Source organism: Sebastes fasciatus, chromosome 2 (assembly GCF_043250625.1).
Source record: "Sebastes fasciatus isolate fSebFas1 chromosome 2, fSebFas1.pri, whole genome shotgun sequence".
Taxonomy (NCBI): Eukaryota; Metazoa; Chordata; class Actinopteri; order Perciformes; family Sebastidae; genus Sebastes; species Sebastes fasciatus.
Genome location: NC_133796.1, coordinates 32,206,729 through 32,218,297, shown reverse-complemented (window position 1 = coordinate 32,218,297; position 11,569 = coordinate 32,206,729). Strand labels below are relative to the sequence as shown.

At 38.2% G+C, this 11,569-nt stretch overlaps 1 long non-coding RNA gene across 7 annotated transcripts in view; it reads right to left on the bottom strand.

Moving 5' to 3' along the window:
- The window catches only part of LOC141758566 (uncharacterized), a 49,068-nt gene extending 39,371 nt beyond the window's left edge, over nt 1–9,697 (bottom strand). For 6 of the 7 annotated variants that reach the window (XR_012591892.1, XR_012591896.1, XR_012591894.1 and 3 more), the window contains exons 1-3: nt 9,580–9,697; nt 9,403–9,473; nt 5,656–5,765 (exon numbers count right to left, since the gene is read on the bottom strand). This is a non-coding gene — a long non-coding RNA (uncharacterized LOC141758566). Of the gene's footprint in view, nt 1–5,655; nt 5,766–8,419; nt 8,582–9,402; nt 9,474–9,579 lie in introns of all 7 variants that reach the window. The other variant, XR_012591898.1, reaches the window with a different exon arrangement.
- Nucleotides 9,698–11,569: the final 1,872 nt, after the last annotated feature.

Genomic DNA, 11,569 nt, shown 5'->3' with positions numbered 1-11,569 from the left:
CCCATATGGTAATTCTCTCTCTCCCTTCCTACAGCCAAGTCCACCCTGTCTTTTGGTTCTGCACCTTCAACCCCTCTACAGCACATATGCCACACATCCATGCTGACATTGCTGATCTACACACTCTATTGTTCATTTGAGTTAACTTTAATAAATGATGTTTGGTTTTCAGTATAACCTTAGGTAGACTCCCTTTTTGTCACATTCCCTGAGTCAGTTTGTAACCGTTATCTAAACTTCAAAAGCCTGCAGGAAAACTCAACACCATTGAATTAAGTAGTAGTAATCAGTGTGTAGTTTGGGGAGTAGTTTCAGGGAGTAATCATTATATTAGGTCAGAGAGTGATATCAATCTTCTCATCTAACTCTCTTTTCAAAATGTTGGACTTTTCCTTTAACCCTAATTCAAACCTAATCATATCCTAAACCTAACCGTATTCTTAAAGATTAAACAAGACTGTCAAAACTGAGTATATGGCTGGACCATGTATCTCATTGAATGCACCTGATTGGTCCCTGGTTTTCTGCTCGCCATTTCAAACAGGAAACAACATGGCGGCCTGCTCGTAAACTTTCTGTGATTCCGTCTAAACAATCCACCAAAACCTACATCTGAAAGCATTTTAAGAGAGAAATAGGCTATGCCACTGCTGAATCTGGTTTCATTTTAGAACTAGATCGCCTAGTTTGACAGCTTGGTCCAAGTTTCATGAGCCGGATGCGTCGCGCCGGATGGGCTCATTTGCATAAAGGACTGTTCTCCGCCTTTTCATTTTGAAAGAGCAACGGCCACTGAGGAAACTCCAACACTCGGCTGACAAATCGTGTGACTTCATCACTCATTCAGTCACTCAGTGACTTTTGCGTTTGTAGGCCAGCCAAAAAGAATGGTCAAAAGATATGCTGACTTTGAAAAAGTCAGTTGGACACTACAATTCCCACAATGCATCCAATAGCATATTTTCTTTAAACTCAAACTGCCTGGTATAAACCCACATCTTTCAATCTCCATGCCGCATGTTTGTAAAAACAGTCTCCAAGCCTGAGTAAAAATAACTCTCAAGACATCATTAGGGGTCATTTTCTCAGACTTATGACAACATTATATAACTTTTTTCACAGGCTGAGTAGTAACCATGACTAGTAAAATGACTTATTATGAGTAAAATCAGTGGAATTCTCCTGAAACACAACATTAAATATGTTGTTACTAAACTAAAACTGGTTCCCAGACGTGCAGTTAAACAGGACCACACAAACGAAACAAAACAAAAAATACATGTATGATCTCAACATCGAGGAGGGTCGATAGACTGAAACCGCCCGTGGCTTAATGAACACCCAAAGGATCAGAGAATGAGGAAGGAATCAGCAGCATCATCACTTAAAGCAGTGTCAGCTGGTGAAATAGAGGCCCAACTGTTGATAACTGCCGGGAGGTCACATGTTTGATCCCCAACAGTAGAGACCTTTCTAAATGTGCTTAAGGAACACAGAGAACTTCTGGCTCATTGTAACCTGCCTGAGGTTGGTCGAAATAGTACAGCTACTAAAACAAAAAAATTACAAACCAGAGTGACACTTTTGCAGAGGCTTACCGACAGTTATGTTTCATTAAACCAAAGTGCATAAAAAACAAATAAGAGGATGATTCGAATTGCTGCTTTTTTTTGTTAATTTTGTAAATCTTTGAGCCAGATTCCCCTCTTCTGATTCTGTGTAACTTCTCTACTCTTCACTGCGTTTAAGGGGAAAGCATAGACCTCTAGTGGTGAAGTGACTCCTCACAATGATTAATACTTCACTGAGGTCACAAAAACCAGTGTAACTAATAAGAAATAATATCATATCAAGGTTTATTAAAGGGATTTCTTTATGTTACAGAAGTATTTTCTCTGTCAAAACTGCTGTTCAAATGGAACAAAGAACGCACTTCAAATGGGACCTAATTACACAAACCTGGTGACCATAGATAGCAATCTGAATCTTAAAAAATGTGTCCACACAAAGGGTTGTTTGTCCCAAATAACCGCAGGATTTCTTGGAAAACACTGAACAAATAAAGTGTTCTGTCCTCTGCATAGTGTTTGAAAAAGGCTGTAAATAGATGAAATATCAAAAGCCTCCCCGCTCCATAAAGTCACCGCTCCAGTCTTTGAAGTCCTACAAACAGTTTGCCCTTGGGTCTGATATAAAGAGGAAATTCATGTCCTTCCATATCTGCTTTGTTCTCTGGAGACAGACTCTGTTTAGACCTTCCCAAAACGAAGAGAGTCAAAGGACATTTACAAACAACAGAAAAAGACAAATAAATACCATGTTGTCAACAGTGCACCACACTACCTCTCCCCCCAAACACACCCTCAATGACTCATATTTTTGTTCTTTTCCCAATTTCAACAAACTTACATGTGCAACAAGTTCTCATACCAACTCGTCACATACAGCTGCTTTGTCACGCCCCTTGGCGTCAGTTAATTTTGGGCATCAAAACCACTATAGTTACCCTTGGCGTCACTTTAGGATTGGGCAACAAAACCACCTAGTTAGGTTTAGGAAAAAACTACATGGTTGGGCTTATAACTACTATGTTTGAAAATTGAAAATTAAACTAAACGTTGTGAACACAGGACACGAACGAACAGCTGATTGTAACGTGAAAGTGCAACTTAATGCACGGGACACGAACAGCGGTCTCCTGGATGAAAGCCTTGTGTTTGTTGGACCCATCCACCTCCCCTCCTGCCCGCCTGGTGTGTCTCTTTTCGCTCTTTAAACTACGTCACCACAGTCACTCCCGGTGGACTTTTCTGAGCGTTTACTGTTGCCGTGGATGGGTTGATATTGTAGTTAAAGAAAGGCCTTTTGCCTAAAGGTGCCTTGTGCGGCGGTATTGCATGACAACGGCTGTGACAAAGCTTCAGTATTTGAAGCCCTGGGAATGAGAACGGGCTGACATGTCAGGTCATGTGCATGTCAAAACATTGAGACACTTCAATCATTAACCGTCTAGAAATGTTAGTTTTAAATGATATGCTGATTTTACACATCAGAGCCTGTTTGCATATCTTGGGGAATGCAACTGTATATGTGGAAAAAAATTGTACAAAGCCTTTTGAGGCTGTGATAAATTGCCTTGAGTGATGTCACTTGAGTCAATGTCTGTTGGATCAAATTAAGGATCACATCCTTATGAGGTATGATTATGGTTAGCATTGTTGTAGCCCAGCATAGTTAAACAAGGTTGCATCTACCTTAATAATCACTGATTTACTGCGCCACCCAGCCGAGCACGCTAAGCGACCCAAATCAAACACATCCATGATGTTGTGTCATCAACAGGTGCATTCTGCGTCTTGCTAACATACTAAATGCTAAAATTCTCAATGTGGATCCTCCGGCAGGGACTTCTACGTTCACTGAGGAACATCTAGCTTCAGTGAGGTGTTTGAGGCCTTTCTGCTGTTTGAGACTGTTAATCTCTGTCAGGGACTGCACAGCCTCATTCAGCTCAAAAGGTTTGAAAACTTTGAGGATCGCAGTGGGACAGAGAGGCTGAGTGGAATGGTAATAGTGGGACAGAGAGGCTGAGTGGAATGGTTATAGTGGGACAGAGAGGCTGAGTGGACTGGTTATAGTGGGCTGGTTACAGTGGGACAGAGAGGCTGAGTGGACTGTTTATAGTGGGACAGAGAGGCTGAGTGGACTGTTTATAGTGGGACAGAGAGGCTGAGTGGACTGGTTATAGTGGGATAGAGAGGTTGAGTGGACTGTTTATAGTGGGACAGAGAGGCTGAGTGGACTGGTTATAGTGGGATAGAGAGGCTGAGTAGACTGGTTATAGTGGGACAGAGAGGCTGAGTGGACTGGTTATAGTGGGATAGGGAGGCTGAGTGGGCTGGTTATAGTGGGACAGAGAGGCTGAGTGGACTGGTTATAGTGGGATAGGGAGGCTGAGTGGGCTGGTTATAGTGGGACAGAGAGGCTGAGTGGACTGGTTATAGTGGGACAGAGAGGCTGAGTGGACTGGTTATAGTGGGAGAGAGAGACCAGTCGCCTGGATATATTGCGCTTTGAGGGAAGCTGAACCTGGAGCAGATTGATGAGGACTTTGTGGTACACGAGGCTCACTGTATGACGTTCAGACAGGTGAGTACAACAACACACTCACTGACAAATGTAGTTAACTCTTTCTCCAGATGTGAATGTCAGCAATCACTGCGTTGCCTAGCAATGTAGCGTTGTGGGTGCATGCTAAAAACTGCTGTGGAGTTTATGTTGTTTATACATCTCTGTGTTGGCTTTCTTGGTGATGTTTGATTACTGTTGATTCTATAAGAATTATTATTAAGAATTTATTATAATCATTATGTAATTTATGTAGCTTAATAATACTTGTTGCACCCGCCGTGGTGACGGTTATTTTTGATTAACTGTCTAAGTTTTGTATATTTTTTCTGGTTAGTTCAAGTGAGGCTACACTGAGAAAGACTGTTGTATATTTATAATTGATAACCAGTTGTATGCTGAAATGGAATTTATTATGCTTTCTCAACATTTTCACGTTGGTTCATTTTGTTCCACTAGTGTGTATGTTGACATTTAATACAATTTATTTTGTAGCCTAAAGATGTTCATTAATTTAACAGTAGGCTACAGTAGTATCATATATCATTATAAAACATTTTCACTTTAACTAACCTATTTTTTAAATTTTTTATTCAAGTACATTTTGACACAAGTAGTTGTCTTGAAAGTACTTTACCTGAGCACAATATTAAAGTACTCCTTCCATCCCTGATGATATGTATGTGTAAGCAAAAGCGTCATTTCAGCACAAATTGTGGTATATTCAGTGAACACATGGTGGCAGTATATTCACTATTCACTTGATGAAAATTATGTTTGTGCCTAAAAACATTCACCAACAGCAACAGTTTACATAAGATACCATGAAAATACAGTAAGACACCATGCATTTAAATAATGAGCATAAAACTAAAATGATGTGCAACAATCTCACTTATTATAACTAAGACCAAAAAGCAAATCATCTAAAAAACTCTTAATTTTAACAAAGGCAAAAGACCAACTATTAGTTAGAAGTCAACAGTTGTATCTCCAATATGAGGCTTTGACAGTGCTTCTGTGGCTGAGATTATGTTGTTGTTGAATACTATAACAACACAACAGGTAATGCTAACCGTTTTGTTTATGAGGTGGTTCACTCTTAATACAGCTATAGACGAGTGCAGTAGTGAACCGAGCCAAACCAGTAGTTTATAAGAGATGAGGGTATTTTTTTTGGTACAAGAGGTCAGAAAGTCCTTGTGAATATCCTCTCTCTCAGGGAGGAAGCTGTTTGTTTTGGGGTTTTTTTTTGTTTACATGTTGGCATTTTGTCAAGGTACTTCTGGAGGAAACAATTAACAGAAGAGGGAGTGTAATTATAGCTACTACACACAAGATGTCACTAGTGTTATGCATTTTGCTCATGGTGACAGACTGAGATAACACTGACACAGAAATTATGAAATTTAATGGATTGGTAGTAAATATAATCAAATAAATAAAGCTGAGGAAAATGAGCTGATTCCTTTTGGGGATTTTCACGACTTTGGGTGATTACATGATATTCCTTGGAGGTGTACTTACTGGACTGAGTATCTGATAGGCCTTTCTCTTGGCAGTGCTTCCGTGCTTCTTAGACTGCTGAGGCAGGCAGAGGACAGGAAGTACAGTCATCCCACACGCAACATCCAATCCTGCACTGCACAGGGCAAATAGGGCAGAATTAATCCTACCATCTTAAAGCATCTGCACTGAGTCGGCAGAATTTTCTAAAGTATGAATATTTAAAGATAATGATTATGACGCAGTGATGCTTTATTTTATTATTAAGTGTCAGACTCAGAATGGGAGTTTTCTTAACTCTACATGTGAAACAAATGACTTAATGAATACATATAACCGAAGCATATGTCCTGACACTGAGCAAAAGGTGTGTGATTATCTTTATGATCCTTTTGAGGCCACATGATGTTGTTGTATTGGTCAATATGATTAACTTAAAGGATAACTTCTGTATTTTTCAACCTGGATCCTATTTTCCATGTTTTTGTGTCTAAGTGACTAATGGATACAACACTTTTTGAAATTGGTCCAGTATTGAGGGAGAACGCTGCAGCCGCTAAACAAGCTGTAATGTAATCATTTGGGGCAACCTATTACCGTCAGTTTACATCCACTAAAAGTGTTTGCTTTTGCCACTGACAGGCTCAGGTTGTTATTATAAGTGTCTGACAACATTATGGAAAGGACCCTACAAAGAAATTAAAGGTTTTTCTCACCTTTCGCTTGATGTTATTGTGTGTCTCGCTCGGAGAAGCCTCGTTGTGAAATCTCACATCGCATCCACATTGTTGAAATGAGCTTAATATTCAGCCATGACACTGAAAATCTTTTAGATAACTCTAAGCTACGCTTTCTGAAGTCCAGCACAATAAAACTCTGACAACACCGGTGTCCCCTGGCACTCCTCTCTCCAACTCTCACTCACGTTTCCACCATTGTCTTCCGGCAACAAGTCACATGACACAATGACAAACAGAAAGCGAAAAGTAAGTCAAAAGTTTCATTTATCTGTAGGGTCTTTTCCATAATGTTGTCAGACAGTTATAATAACAATCTGAGCCTGTTAGTGGCCAAAACAAACACTTTTAGTGGACGTAAACAGTACCAGGTTGCCCCGAACGATCAAATTACAGCTCGTTTAGCAGCTGGCGGCTGCAGCGTTCTCCCTCAATACTGGACCAAAAACAAAAAGTGTTCCTTGTTGATAAATAGTGTGTACATTGCATACTATGTTTTCTTCACTTCATTCACTGAAACCTTCCTTTAACAACATTACACACCCCCTCACAACTACCCTCCCCGAGTTGATTTTAAAAGATTAATAAATGGCATCAACTCTTAATCATGCTATGTAGGAAAGCAGATGTTAGTGTGTGGAAATTATATTGAAAATAAAGACGTGTACTGTTTTCTATCAGGTGGAGGTATCCACACAAGTGTTTTCACTTATGTAGCTTGATTAGACCTCTTCTCAGGACTGTGTGGGCGCGTACAACTGAGCTTAATCGACTTCTTTCTCACTGTATTTTGCACCGTTGAACAGCTTCAACCTGACTGGAGATCTAATCAGCCAGAGTGATTGAAAACACCTGTGTGGGTGTTTTATATTGCATAGGCCTTTTTCATAGTAGGAAAATAATACGATAAATGATGGCTTAACTCTCTTTAGCCTTTTTGGTTTCAGGGTTGACTCTAAATTGGCCTAGGGGTGAATGGTTGTCTGTCTCTATGTGTCAGCCCTGTGATAGTCTGACGACCTGTCCAGGGTGTACCCGGCCTCCGCCCAATGTCAGCTGGGATCGGCTCCAGCCCCCCCACGACCTTGAATAGGATAATGGGTTACAGATAACGGATGGATGGGTGGATGGATGATTTCAGAGTCGAATGATTTCGGAGAGATTTCAGTATTGTGCATGCTGTTTGAAGAGAATGGAGCCATCTGTAAAGATGTTAGTAACACTTGTGCTTTTCCTACTATGACAATCCAACATGTCTGCTGTGAAGAAATGTTACTGTTGCATCATATCAGATGGTGTAGCTTGGCATCATCATGTTGTATTGTATTCTCTCTTGAATGTACCTAAAAGTAAGCTGAACACACACACAGCGTATACTGTATATATATATCATTAATATATAACAACTGTAATGTTATGTTAATAATCATATTAATATTATTGTGTATTTGTATTTGGTATTTTGATGCTTTGGCAACATTGTTTTATGAAACTTTCATGCCAATAAGGTCACTTTGAATTGAATTGAATTGAATTGAATTGAATTGATATATAATCCATTTTATCATTGGTCTTATTGTTGCTATTGGATACCAGTTCGATTATGTTTGAATATATTAATAATTTATTTATAATGATTCCTAAAATGTGGCAAAGAAGAAGTGAAACATGGATGTGTTTGCACATGAGCAGTACACACAAGGATGTGCCATTTGGGACACCAGTTTCTCCGTGTAACCATGTGCGCTCAGCAACCACCTATTATTTCAGACGGTGCATTTAACACAGCAGACAATGATAACTTTTGACTTTCATACAGTCTGTCCTAAACTTTCATGTTAGATATGAAAAGCTGTTTAACGCTAGCTTAGCCAAGACACTATTTTATGATATTCCCCTGCTCATAGAGGCAGTGAAATATGAAGATGTATGCCTAGAAGTTTGAATAGTTCTGTATTTAATGCTTTTAGCTGGATTATATATATATATATATATATATATTTATATATCCTTTGGTGATCCTTGCCTAGCTGTCCTTCAGTTCATACCTTAGTTGTTCTTCAAATGAACTGAGGAAAGAATCCTTTTGAGGTTCAACCTCCTTGTAATTGAATTCCACTGTCAAGCATTCTTTCAAACAGTCTTTCGCTGAAACTCAGTGTTTCTTCTCCTCTTGATATGTGCAACTCTGTCACAATCGGGATCTGTATCTGATCCAAAACTTGGGTGCTTTAGTATTTATGTTTCCCAACATTCTAGAAATCTACTATTACTACTACTATTCCTAGTACTATTAGATTAAATACTGTATTATTGCACACTGGGACTTCAAATTAATTTACAGTGAATAAAGAATAAAGCTGGTGATATTCTTCATCTGTCATACTCAGTCCATTTGTTCCTACTGAAGATGTAAAGCTTTAAAAAATCGGTCACAAAATGTTTACATTTTTCATTAAAAGAAAGTGACTAAATTATTTCCTAAAAAAGCTGTGTGCTAACAGGAGTAAATAAACTATTTGTTTGGGACTATTTTCAGCCAAGGTTTTACAGCACCAGTTTATTTTACTATATTTAAAAATAAACTTCCATGTCATCATAATGAAGAAACATGTCACTCACTACAACAGTGTGGCTTATTGATGTGTTTTAGTTTCTGGACAACAATGGAGCTCTGTGGCTCAGATGAATACGCTACTGTATATCAGGCTTTAGCTTTAGTTGGTTTGTGTTTTGTTGCTTTTGGTTTTTGTTGACAATTAGAAAAATATACAGTATAATATCACCAGACTTATCCTTTAAACAACACATTTAACTAAACAACCTCTATTTAAAATATACAGTATAATATCACCAGACTTATCCTTTAAACACATTTAACTAAACAACCCCTATTCACTAAACATGAAGCATGCTCATCCTGACTCTGAGTCATAACAGACTGTATTTAACAACATTAAAACATACAATCATTTAATAAAACAATATAAGGGGGATGAGTGAAATGTGACCTTAATAATCATGTAGTTACCTGTTTGAAGGAAGTAGGCGAGGCAGCAGTGGAGGATGTTTCTCTCAGGTAATCTTCCCATCTGAACGGTGCTATAGCAACAAGAGAGACAAACTGATTACTGAACGACTGTTGGAGGAAAGAAGAGAGAAAACACAATAAAACTCTGGTTTTATATTTTATAAATCTTAAACCTACAATTACTGTTTGTGTTTGCCACGTGGGGGCAGCGGAGACGAGCTGTGAACTCAACACCGACATGTTGCTATGCTAACGTCAAAGCTAACGGTCGTGTATTAACGCTAGTGTAGCTAGCTAGCTAACTGTAGCTAAACCGTTATTGCCGTTGCCATGGTGACCTTGTTGTCAAACAGCTCCAGCAGGAGCAACATCAACATTCAGTTCATGTTCTGACGCCCTGGCGAAGGTAAGTCCGATACTCACTGTTTTAACTCTGTTTATGTGTCTCTACAGAGGGAAATATTTGGCTCTGTAGTCTGTAGCTGCTAAATGCTCCACTAACTTGTTAGCTAGTTAGCTAGCTAGCTCATATAACTAGTTAGCTAGCTAGCTGTACTGCGGTGAATTCCACCTAGTGGTGGAAGTAACGCAGTACATTTACTCAAGTACTGTACTTAAGTACATTTTGGAGGTACTTGTACTTTACTTGAGTTATGCTACATTATACTTCTACTCCACTACATGTCATAGGGAGATATTGTACTTTTTACTCCACTATATTTGTCTGAAAACTACTTACTTTGCAGATTATGATTTTACAAAACAAACAAAACACATGATCAATTCATAAAGTGTGATACATTGTTATATATTAAACTACAGAACAGTGTACAACAACATAGTTAAAACCAGCTGTGGTATTAAGGTGATAAGTACTGCTTATGTGTCAACAATAAGCTTCAAATATTCTACATACAACACTCTGCCCACTTTTACTGATACTTTTGTACTTTTACTCGTTTTCAATGTAGGACTTTTACTTGTAACAGAGTATTTTTACACTGTCGTATTGCTACTTTTACTCAAATAAAAGACCTGATTACTTCTTCCACCACTGACTATGCAACCCAAAGGAAAGGTTTAACGTTAGCCTGCTGAAGTTCATCTCACTTACTTCTTGTTACAATGATAAACACCAACACATGTATGGTGTGAAGTGAAATGCACTGACTCCTCTGAGAGAATAATCGTCCCATCACTGACCAGGATTAATCTCAGACATGAGGCTGCCATTTAAACCAGAGGATTAACTGACACATTATCCAAATGATCATATGTCCTGATGCTACTAATGACTTGCTTGTTGCATTCATGCAGCATTTGTTCATGACTTCTGCATGATTTTACCTCACATTTGACATGTTTTCCCTTTCAAAAAATAAGTATACTTCAAGTTTATTTTCTGAAGTAAATTTAAGTATAGTTCAAGTATATTCCCAAGTATACTTTATGTAATAAGTATACTAATATCAATGTACTAGTAGTATACTTGTAAGTGTACTACTTCAATACTTATTGTGACTAAATTGGCCCACTGTTTAATTTATAAAAGTATACTTTAAATGTAAGAGTAGTAAACTTTGAGTACACATCTACATCCAAGTTGTATATTGTACTGCAACTATAATATGAACTATACTACAAGTGAACTTATAGGAATACGTTTAGTTTACTAGTAGTCCAAATATACTAAGTAAGTGTTCTTTAAGATGAGCTTATAGTACTTAGCCAAATGTGCTTATACTTTTCAGTATAAGCTAAGTATACTTGGACTTTTCTGTATACTTGTCGGTATAAGCTAAGGATACTTCAGTATAATTTTGTAAAGCATATCTCTGATAAGTCAACTAAAAGTACACTCTCTTGTTTTAAGTTAGAAGCATACTAATAGCAGACTTGAATAAACTTTTTTTTTTTTTTTTATTGTAAGGGTTATCTACCATGAAATTGAATCCCTATTTAAAGACATTTCTATCAGTGCAGTGTCTTCAGTTAGGAGAAGATGAACTTTAATAAAACAAATTATTCTTCTGCGTTCCTTTTGTTAAAGAACTGTGAAATGAAACCACTTGGTCTTGTTGTTGAGCCTCACTTTAACACTATATGGGAGCTGAATAGGCCACTGCATGGAAACTGATCCTAAACACCTGAATCATCCACATCTGAC